The sequence below is a fragment of the Neovison vison genome, unplaced genomic scaffold (assembly GCF_020171115.1).
Source record: "Neovison vison isolate M4711 unplaced genomic scaffold, ASM_NN_V1 Scaffold_094, whole genome shotgun sequence".
Lineage (NCBI taxonomy): Eukaryota > Metazoa > Chordata > Mammalia > Carnivora > Mustelidae > Neogale > Neogale vison.
In genome coordinates, this window is record NW_025334898.1 from 3,378,581 (window position 1) to 3,389,719 (window position 11,139).

Below are 11,139 nucleotides of genomic sequence, written 5' to 3' on the forward strand. Positions count from 1 at the left end.
TTCAACATTCACAAATCAATCAATGTGATACAACAAATTAATATGAGAAAAGAACCACATGGTGCTCTCAATAGATGCAGAAAAAGCATTTGACAAAATCCAGCATCCCTTCCTTATTACAATGCTTCAAAGTATAGGGATGGAGGGAACATTCCTGAACCTCATCAAATCTATCTATGAAAGACCCACAGCAAATATAATCCTCAATGGGAAAAAGCTTGCAGCCTTCCCGTTGAGATCAGGAACAAGACAAGTATGCCCACTTTCACCACTCTTTTTTTTTTTTTTAACTTACCTAAGGTTTTATTATGGAGATTTTCCCCCCCAACCAAATATCAAAACAGAGTCCCTAGGGAGTTAGGTGAGACCACATGGAAAACAGCAATTACTTGGATTAAAGGGAGTCATTCATTCAAAATGTACTTGCTGGGTACTCTGTCAAGGACTGGGAGACATTCCTGTAGTCCCCCTCTTGAGGATCTAATAGTCTAGTTGTGAATACAGATATTAAACAAATAAATACATAAATGGAAAAACCCAGGAAATTGAGGGCAGAGGATTTCTATGATATAAGAAGGAGCTGATCTAATCCACCTATCCTAAGATATCTTGGTTGGCTCCGTAGTATGTCTTAACTCTGTTTCCCCCTTTCGGTTCACAGAAAAACAAAATCCATATTAGGAGGGAGATATAGGGAGAGAGAGACAGCCTATCACCTGACCCCAAAACACAACTTTAATAGTAGGTCATGCACTCAGCATCTCTTTTTGAGTGGATTGGTTAAGTGAAAAGAAAAAGTCAATGAGCTCCATCTAGTGGCCAACATTTTAGTTTTTCCTCATGGCATTTTTATCCCGGCTTTTCCTCACTTCAGTTTGTCAGTATATATTGCCTGTTCTCCCACTAAAATACAAGCTCCACATGGGTAGGAACTGTTTTGTTCATCACTGGAATCAGCAGAGTCCAGAAGGGGGCCTTCCATAGTAAACACTTCATACCATATATATCTTTTTTTTTTTTTTTACATTTTTTTTTCCAATTTATTTATTTTCAGAAAAACAGTATTCATTATTTTTTCACCACACCCAGTGCTCCATGCAAGCTGTGCCCTCTATAATACCCACCACCTGGTACCCCAACCTCCCACCCCCCCGCCACTTCAAACCCCTCAGACTGTTTTTCAGAGTCCATAGTCTCTCATGGTTCATCTCCCCTTCCAATTTACCCAAAAGCACATACCCTCCCCAATGTCCATAACCTTCCCCCCTTCTCCCAACCCCCCTCCCCCCAGCAACCCACAGTTTGTTTCGTGAGATTAAGAGTCACTTATGGTTTGTCTCCCTCCCTATCCCATCTTGTTTCATGGATTCTTCTCCTACCCACTTAAGCCCCCATGTTGCATCACCACTCCCTCATATCAGGGAGATCATATGATAGTTGTCTTTCTCCGCTTGACTTATTTCGCTAAGCATGATACGCTCTAGTTCCATCCTCTTTTTCAACATAGTATTAGAAGTCCTAGCGACAGCAATCAGACAATAAAGAGAAATAAAAGATATGCAAATTGACAATGAAGAATTCAAACTTTCTCTATTCACAGATGACATGATTCTTTATATGGAAAACCCAAAAGACTCCACCCCCAAACTACTAGAACTCATACAGCAATTCAGCAACGTGGCAGGATACAAAGTCAATGTACAGAATTCAGTGACCTTCTTATACACTAACAATGAAAATACAGAAAGGGAAATTAGAGAATCGATTCCATTTACTATAGCACCAAGAACCATAAGATACCTGGGAATAAACCTAACAAAAGAGGTAAAGGATCTGTACTTGAGGAACTGCAGAACACTCTTGAATGAAATTGAAGAAGACACAAATAGATGGAAGACCATTCCATGCTCTTGGATCGGAACAATAAACATTGTTAAAATGTCTATTTACGTTTAAAATGTCTATATACTTTTAATGCCATTCCGATCAAAATTCCACCAGTATTCTTCAAAGAGCTGGAACAAATAATCCAAAATTTTGTATGGAATCAGAAGAGACCCCGAATCACTAAGGAAATGTTGAAAAACAAAAATAAAACTGAGGGCATCACATTACCTGATTTCAAGCTTTATTACAAAGCTGTCATCACCAAGACAGCATGGTACTGGCATAAAAACAGACACATAGACCAGTGGAACAGAGTAGAGAGCCCAGATATGGACCCTGAACTCTATGGTCAATTAATCTTCGACAAAACAGGAAAAAATATACAGTGGAAAAAAGACAGTCTCTTCAATAAATGGTGCTGGGAAAACTGGACAGCTATAAGTAAAAGAATGAAACTCAACCATTATCTTACACCATACACAAGGATAAACTCAAAATGGATAAAGGATTTCAACGTGAAAAAGGAATCCATCAGAATCTTAGAGGAGAACATAGGCAGTAATCTCTTCGATATCAGCCACAGCAACTTCTTTCAAGTTATGTCTCCAAAGGCAAAGGAAACAAAAGTGAAAATAAACTTTTGGGATTTCATCAAAATCAAAAGCTTCTGCACAGCAAAGGAAACAGTCAAAAAAAAAAAAACAAACAAAGAGGCAACCCATGGAATTGGACAAGATATTTGCAAATGACAGTACAGACAAAAGGTTGATATCCAGGATCTATAATGAACTCCTCAAACTCAACACACACGAAACAGGCAAACATATCAAAAAATGGGCAGAAGATATGAACAGACACTTCTCCAATGAAGATATACAAATGGCTACCAGACACATGAAAAAATGTTCATCATCACTAGCCCTCATGGAGATTCAAATTAAAACCACATTCAGATATCACCTTACAGCTTGCACCAGTTAGAATGGCCAAAATTAACAAAACAGGAAACAACATGTGTTGGAGAGGATGTGGAGAAAGGGGAACCCTCTTCCACTGTTGATGGGAATGCAAGTTGGTGGAGCCTCTTTGGAGAGCAGGGTGGAGATTCCTCAAGAAATTAAAAATAGAACTTCCCTATGACCCTGCCATTGCACTCTTGGGTATTTATGCCAAAGATACAGATGTCGTGAAAAGAAGGGCCATCTGTACCCCAATGTTTATAGCAGCAATGGCCATGGTCGCCAAACTATGGAAAGAACCAAGTTGCCCTTCAACGGATGAATGGATAAGGAAGATGTGGTCTATATATACTATGGAGTATTATGCCTCCATCAGAAAGGATGAATACCCAACTTTTGTAGCAACATGGACGGGACTGGAAGAGATTACGCTGAGTGAAATAAGTCAAGCAGAGAGAGTCAATTATCATATGGTTTCAGTTATTTGTGGAGTATAACAAATATCATGGAGGACAAGGGGTGTTAGAGAGGAGAAGGGAGTTGGGGTTAATTGGAAGGGGATGTGAATTATGAGAGACTATGGACTCTGAAAAACAATCTGAGGGGTTTGAAGTGCCGGGGGGGGTGGGAGGTTGGGGTACTAGGTGGTGGGTATTATAGAGGGCATGGATTGCATGGATAACGGATGTGGTGAAAAAATAATGAATACTGTTTTTCTGAAAATACATAAATTAATTTAATTTAAAAAAAGATATAAAAGCCTTTGCTACCACCTTCGTGTCATTCGATTTATAGTTCCTGACGAGCTGTCTTCCATGTCTATGCATTGGGTCTGTGATCACCTCACCACTAAACTTAAACCAAATTTTTGTTTACAGACTTCTCTCTCAAAACCATGGCTCACATGCCCTCCAGGTAGCATCCCTGGAGCCAGACCATAGGACTACGCCTGCCATCCCCAAGGAAACTTTGCCAGTCATAGTTTCCCAAACATTCCAAATTAGGAGGAACCTTCAAGGCGCCTGAGCCCTTCCCAATACTGTCGGCCGCTCTGGATGCAAATGCGCAGTCTGAATCACCCTGCTTACCTACATCCAGGCAGACAACCAAATCAATCGTCCTGAGTCAGAAGATTGAAACTGACATATCCCTAGGACCTTATTGGAACCCTAGATTAGGTGTTCAGGCATCTGTCCTCAGAGGCCTGTTCTGGAATACCAACTAATGACACAACGGGTTTTCTCTGAGACACTCACCAGAATATCTTTTGTCCCCGGAAGGAAACTGTGACCTTTGACCTTTCCAAACCCTCAGGGTAGGAGAATCCTGCACAGCACCTTAGCCACCAGAACATTCTATGATCTCCTTGGTAACAATCCAGCATTGTGACCCATCTGCAAGAGATTCCATGTCAACTCAAGGCCTTGGAGCTTCACCCCAGCGCCACCTGTCTGGTCACCATGGTCCTCAGCTTCAAAGGTCAATGGAGGTGTGCTTTCCAGGCATCCATGTGGGAGAGCTCGGCTACCCATACTTTCCACATGGGGGACCCTGGAGCAAACAAACCAGATTCCACCTGTCAAGGAGAAGGACCTTGTGGTTTGGAGCATCTCACAGGCCTGGCGTGGGAAATCCTCCATGGGATATTGACGCCACCCCTCCTTTTGATGGTCATCATAGATACAAACTCCATTGTGAGCAAACTTCTGGCATCTGCCCTTACTCGGCTGCTGGCTATCTCGAATAAGCCACTGCACATTGGAAGTTGATTCCGCATGTCACTGAATTAAACCCTGGCTTGTGTTTACAAATCCATCCTCACCCTACTGGTCCCCTAGCACTCTTGATAGGAATTCTTGAGCCACAATGTAACATTCTGCCTGCCCTATAAAAAGAAGTGCTTGGTGAATCTACCCAGAAACCCCACATGAAAATCATCTGCTGGGCCCTTGAGGGAACCCCAATTTAAAGGGTGCCCTGGCCACTAGAGCTGTGTCTGACAGAGCATGAGCCCTGAAAGAGTGTCAGTCACACAGAGAGTGGGTCCCATTACCAGCATGTGAGAAAGGCCGTGGCCCAAGTCCATCATCTCTACACAGCCTTGGTATTCAGGCAGCTGTCCCCAGACCTTTGCTGGAAACACTGCCAATGAGGGTACCTGAGAAACAATAGAGAACTCTTCTTTCACATGGCAGGAAAACTGGCTGTTGGGATGGGTGTCCAACACTCAAAGTAGGAGAAAGCTGCATGGACAATAAGATCATGCACACTCCTGGGGGCTGGCCTGGGCACAAAGAGGCATTGTGACCCTCAGCCTGAGCATGCTTTCAAACAAGCCCTCTCGGTTGCACTAGCAGGATCCTTCATTGCTTGCCTGGTATGCCGTAGGCCCAAATCCTAACATATGGTGGGATTTTGCAGGGGCCCAGACCCAGAGCCGGTCTCGGGAATCCCTGTTTTGTGGCACCCTTAAGATGGAAAAGAGCACTTTTCCCTTCTCCGAAAAAGACACCAATCTATAGAGAGCCACCAGGATCCTTAGAGAGGAAAAGTCTCCCATGGACCAATGAGACCACACCTGCATTCCCAACCCATAATGGACACACAATCCAGATAGAAAACCTTGTGCTACTGCCTTTCAATAACCCTATTTACTTTTCCTGACGTTTTTCCCTCTAGGTCTAAGCATTGGGCCTGCGACCACAATTCCACTAACCCTAACCCGAATTTGTGTATGCAGACTTCAGTCCCAAAACCATGGTTCTCATGACCTCTAGGATGGGGTCTCTGGAGCCACACCACAGTACTGTGCCTGCCATCCGCAAAGAAATTGTGCCCATCACATTTTCCCAAACCTTCCAGATTAGGAGAAAGCAGCAAGGCCCCTGATCCCACTCCTATATCAGCCGCCATTCTGGATGGAAATGCACCGTCTAAAAAAACCTGATCAGCTACATCCAGGCAGGGAGTCAAGTCAATGTTCCTGAGTCAGAAGATTAAACCTGACATGCCCCTAGGACCACATTGGAACCCTCGATTAGGTTTTCAGGAATCTGTCCTCAGGGGCCTGTTCTGGAATACCAAGCTATGATACAACATTAGGGCCCTGGGCCACAGAAGAGAACATCTCCTGTCCCCAGAAGGAAACCATGTTCTTCGAACTGTGCCAATCCGTCAGGGTAGGAGAATCCTGTACGGCACCTTACCCTCCAGCACATTTGAATATCTCCCTGGTAACAAACCATCATTGTGGCCTTTCTGCAAGACATTCAGTGTCAACTCAAGGCCTTGGTACTTAGTCCCAGAGCCACGAGAACAAACCTGTCAGGTTCCTCAGCTGCAATGCTCAATGGTGGTGTGCGTTCCAGGCATCCGTGTGGGAGAGATCCGCTACCCAGACTTTCCACATGGGGAACCCTGGAGCAAACAAGGAGACTCCATCTGTCTAGTAGAAGGAAAACTTTCTGTTTGGAGCATCTCACAAGCCTCAGCGTGGGAAATCCTACAGGGCCTCTTGACACCACCCCTCCATTTGTTGGTCATCATAGACACAAACTTCAGTGTGTGCAAACATCTGCCATCCACCCTTACTCACGCCCTGGATATCTCGAATAAGACTCTGCTCATTGGAACTGTCTTCCACCTGGCACTGAATAAAACCATGGCTTGGGTTTACAATTCCATCCTCACCATACTCATCCTCATGCCCTCTTGATGAGGAATTCTGGAGCCACAGTGCAGCATTCTGTCTTCCCCATAGAAAGAATATGTGCCTGGTGAGACTTCCAGAAAATCCCACATGAGGATCTGTCTGCTCGGCCCTCAAGGGAACCCCAATTTATAGGTACACTGGTCCCTACTGCTGTGTCTGACAGAGCCTGAGCCCCGATCTCTTGTCAGCCACCCAGAGAGCCCGGCCCATATCCAGCATGTGAGACCAGAGAGGGCCCACGTCCATCATCTCTACCCATCCTTAGTATTCAGTCATCTGTCCCCAGACCTTTGCTGGAATCCCTGCCAATGGGGGAACCTGAAGCACAATAGAAAACTCCTATTTCCCCAAGGCAGGTAACATGGCCTTTGGGATGGGTTTCCAACCCTCGGAGTGGGAACCAGGTGCATGGCCAAAGAGACCACACCCACTCCGGAGGGCCACCCTGGGGACAAACAGGCATTATAACCCTCAGCTTGAGCATGCTTTCAAGCGAGCCCTCTCAGTTGCTCCACCAGGATCAGGCTTTGAAGGCCTGGTACCCCACTAGACCCAAATCCTAACCCTTGGTGGGATTTTTCAGGTGCCCAGACCCAGAGCCCATGTCTGGAATCCCTATTTTGGGACACAGATAAGTTGGAAACTATCACTCTTCCCTTCCACGAAAAAGCCACCAAATTACAAGGAGCCAGCAGATTCCGAAGAGAGGAAAAGGCTCCCATGGACCCATGAGACCACACCTGCATTCCGAGGCCATCCTGGACACACAATCCAGATAGAAAAGCCTGTGCTACCGCTTATGAGGCACCCTAATTACGGTTCCTGATGAGCTGCTTTCCAGGTCTATGCATTGGGGCTGTGATCACCTCTCCACTAACCCTAACCCGAGTTTGTTTATGCAGACTTCTTGCCCAAAACCATGGCTCACATGCCTTCCAGGACGGGGTCTCTGTAACCACACCAGAAGACTGTGCCTGCAATCCCCAAAGAAACTATGGCCATCATATTTGCCCAAACCCTTAGTTTAGGAGTAACCTACAAGACCCCTGAGCCCATCCCAGTATTGGAGGCCGGTCTATTTGCAAATGCACAGTCTGAAACAGCCTGATCACCTCCATTGAGGCAGACACCCAAGCCAATGGGCCTGAGTCAGAAGATTGAACCTGACATGCCCCTAGGGTTTCATTGGAACCCTACATTAGGTTGTCAGGCATTTGTCGTCTGTTCTGGAATATCAATTTAAGGTACAACATGTGTTCTCTGAGCCACAAAACAGAACATCTCCTGTCCCTACAAGCAAACCGTGCCCTTGGACCTGTATAAAACCCTCAAGGTGGGAGAATTCTGCATGGCCCCTTAGCCACCAGCACATTCTAAGATCTCCCTGGTAACAAATTAGCATCGACTCCGATCTGCAAGAGATTCCATGTCAAATCAAGGCCTTGATACTTCATGCCATAGCCACCAGAACGAACATGCCATGTTCCTCAGCTGCAATGATCATTGGAGGTGTGCTTTCCACATATCCTTGCGAAGTGCTCTGCTACCCAAACTTTCCACATGGAGGACACTGGAGAAAACAAATCAGACTCCAGCTGTCCAGCAGAATGAAACCTTACGGTTTGGAGCATCTCCCAATCCCCAGCGTGCGAAATCCTCTATGGCCTCTTGATGCCACCCCTCCATTTGCTGGTCATCATAGATACAAACTCCAGTGCGAGCAAAACACTGACATCGTCCTTACTCAGGTGATACATATCTCGAATAAGCCGCTGCAAACTAGAACTGCCTTCTGCGTGGCACTGAATTTAACTGTAGCTTAGTTTTACAATTCTGTCAATACCCCCATGGACCCAAATCCCTCTTGGTAGGGAATTCTCAAGCCACATTGCAGCATTCTGTCTTCCCCGTAGAAAGAAGAAGTGCCTGGTGAGTCTGGCCAGAAATGCCAAATGTGGATCAATCTGCTTGGCCATCAAGGGATTTATAGGCTGCCTCCATTTACAGGTTACCCTGGCCACTAGTGGTGTGTCTGACAGAGCCTGAGCCCCAAACTCGTGTCAGCCTCCCAGAAAGAGGGCACCATATCCAGCATGTGAGACCGGATATGGCTCAAGTTCATCAATTCTACCCATCCTTGGTATTCAGACACCTGTCCCCAGGTCTTTGCTGGAATCGCTGCCAATGGGGGAACCTGAAGCACAATAGAGAACTCGTCCTTCCCAATTGCAGGAAACTTGGCTGTTGGGATGGGTGTCCAACCCTCAAATTGAGAGCCAGCTACATTGAAAATGAGACCACGCCCATTCCTAAGGGTCGCCCTGGGAACAAACAGGCATTGGAACCCTCAGCCAGAGTATGCTTTCAAAGAAGCCCTCTCAGTTGCACCACCAGTTTCCCGCATTGCAGGCCTGGGATGCCCCTTGGCCCGAATCCTAACCCTACATGGGATCTTCCAGGCATGCAGACCCAGAGCCCGTCTCTGTAATCCCTGTTTTGGGGCATGACTAAGATGGAAAACAACACTCTTACCTTCCCCGAAAAAGCCACCAACCTATGGCGAACCACCAGGAACCTTAGAGAGGAAAAGTCTGCATGGACCCATGACACCACACCTGCATTTGGAGTCCATCCTGGACACACAATCCAGATAGAAAAGCCTGTCCTACCACCTTCTATTCATGTTAATTACAGTTCCTGACATCCTGCCCTCTTGGTCTATGTACTGGACCTGCAATCTCAACACCACTAACCCACACCTGTATTTGAATTAGCACCTCCCCTCCCAAAAACATGGCTTACATGCCCTCCAGCATGGGGTCTCTGAAGCCATACCACAGGACTGTGGCTGCCATCCTCAAGGCAACTGTGCCCGGCACAGTTTTCCAAACCTTCCAGAGTATGAGAAACCTTAATGACCCTAAGCCCATCCCAATATTGGCCGCCGATCTGGATGCTATGCACAGTCTGAAACACCCTGATCACCTACATCCGGGCAAAAGGCCAAGTCAATGGTCCTGAGTTAGATGATTGAACCTGACATGCTCCTAGGACCTCAATGGAATGCAACATTAGGTTTTAAGGCATCTGTCTTCAGGGTCCTGTTCTGGAATACCAACTTAGGATGCAACATGTGGTCTCTGAACACAATAAAACAAATCCTGTCCCCAGAAGGACACAGCAATCTTAGACCTGTGCCAAACCCTCAGGGTTGGAGAATCCTGCACAGCACCATAGCCACCAGCACATTCTAAGGTCTGTCTCATAACAAACCAGCATTGTGGCCCATCTGTAATAGATTCCCTGTCAAAAAGCTTTGGTACTTCGCCCAGAACCACCAGAATGAACCTGACATATTCTTCAGCTGCAATGGTCAATGGAGGTGTGCTTTCCAGACATCCATGTGGGAGAGCTTTGCTACCCAAACTTTCCACATGGGGGACACTGTAGCAAACAAACCAGACTCCCCCTGTCCGGTAGAAGAAAACCTTGCTGTTTGGAGCATCTCAAGCCTCAGCATGGGAAATCCTCCAAGGATTCTTGACGCAACCACTCCATTTGTCGGTCATTACAGACACAAATTCCAGTGTGAGCAAACGTCTGAAATCTGCCCTTACTCAGGTGCTGGATATCTTGAATCTGACACTGCACATTGGATCTGCCTTTTGCTTGGCACTGAATTGAATCATAGCTTGTGTTTACAATTCCATCCTCACCCTACTGGCTCCCAAGGCCTCTTGATAGGGAATTCTGGAGCCACAACGCAGCATTCTGCCTACCCCATAGAAAAGATAAGGGCCTGGTGAGTGTGCCCAGCAACCCCACATGACAATCAATCTGCTTGGCCCTCGAGGAAACCCTCATGTATAGGCTACCCTGGCTACTATTGCTGTGTCTGACAGAGCCTGAGACCAGACTTAGTTTCAACCCCCCAGAAATTGGGCGCCATATCCATCATTTGAGACCGGCCATGGCCCAAATCTCTCATCTCTACCCATCCTTGGTATTCAGGCACCTGTCCCCAGACAATTGCTGGAATCCCTGACAATGGGGGAACCTGAAAGACAATAGAGAACTCCCCCTTCCCCATGACAGGAAACCTGGCTGTTGGGATGGGTGTCCAGCCCTCAAAGAGGGAGCCAGCTGTATGGCCAATAAGACCACACCCACTCCTTAGATCTGCCCTGTGCACAAACAGGAATTGTGACCCTCAGCCTGAGCATGATTTCAAACAAGCCCTCACAGTGGCACCACCAGGATCCTGCATGCAGGCCAAGTATGCCCCTAGGTCCAAATCCTAACCTTTGCTGGGATTTTCTAGGCGCCAAGACCCAGAGCCTATCTCTGGAATCCCTGTATTGGGACACCCCTAAGATGTAAAACAGCACTCTTTCTTTCTCCGAAAAAGGCACCAAACTATGGAGAGCCACCAGGATCCTTAGAGAGGAAAATTCTCCCATGGGCCCATCAGACCACACCTGCATTCTGAGGCCATCTTGAACACACAATCCAGAGAGAAATGCCTGTGCTCCTGCCTTCTATTCACCCTATTTACAGTTCCTGATATGCTGCCCTCTATGA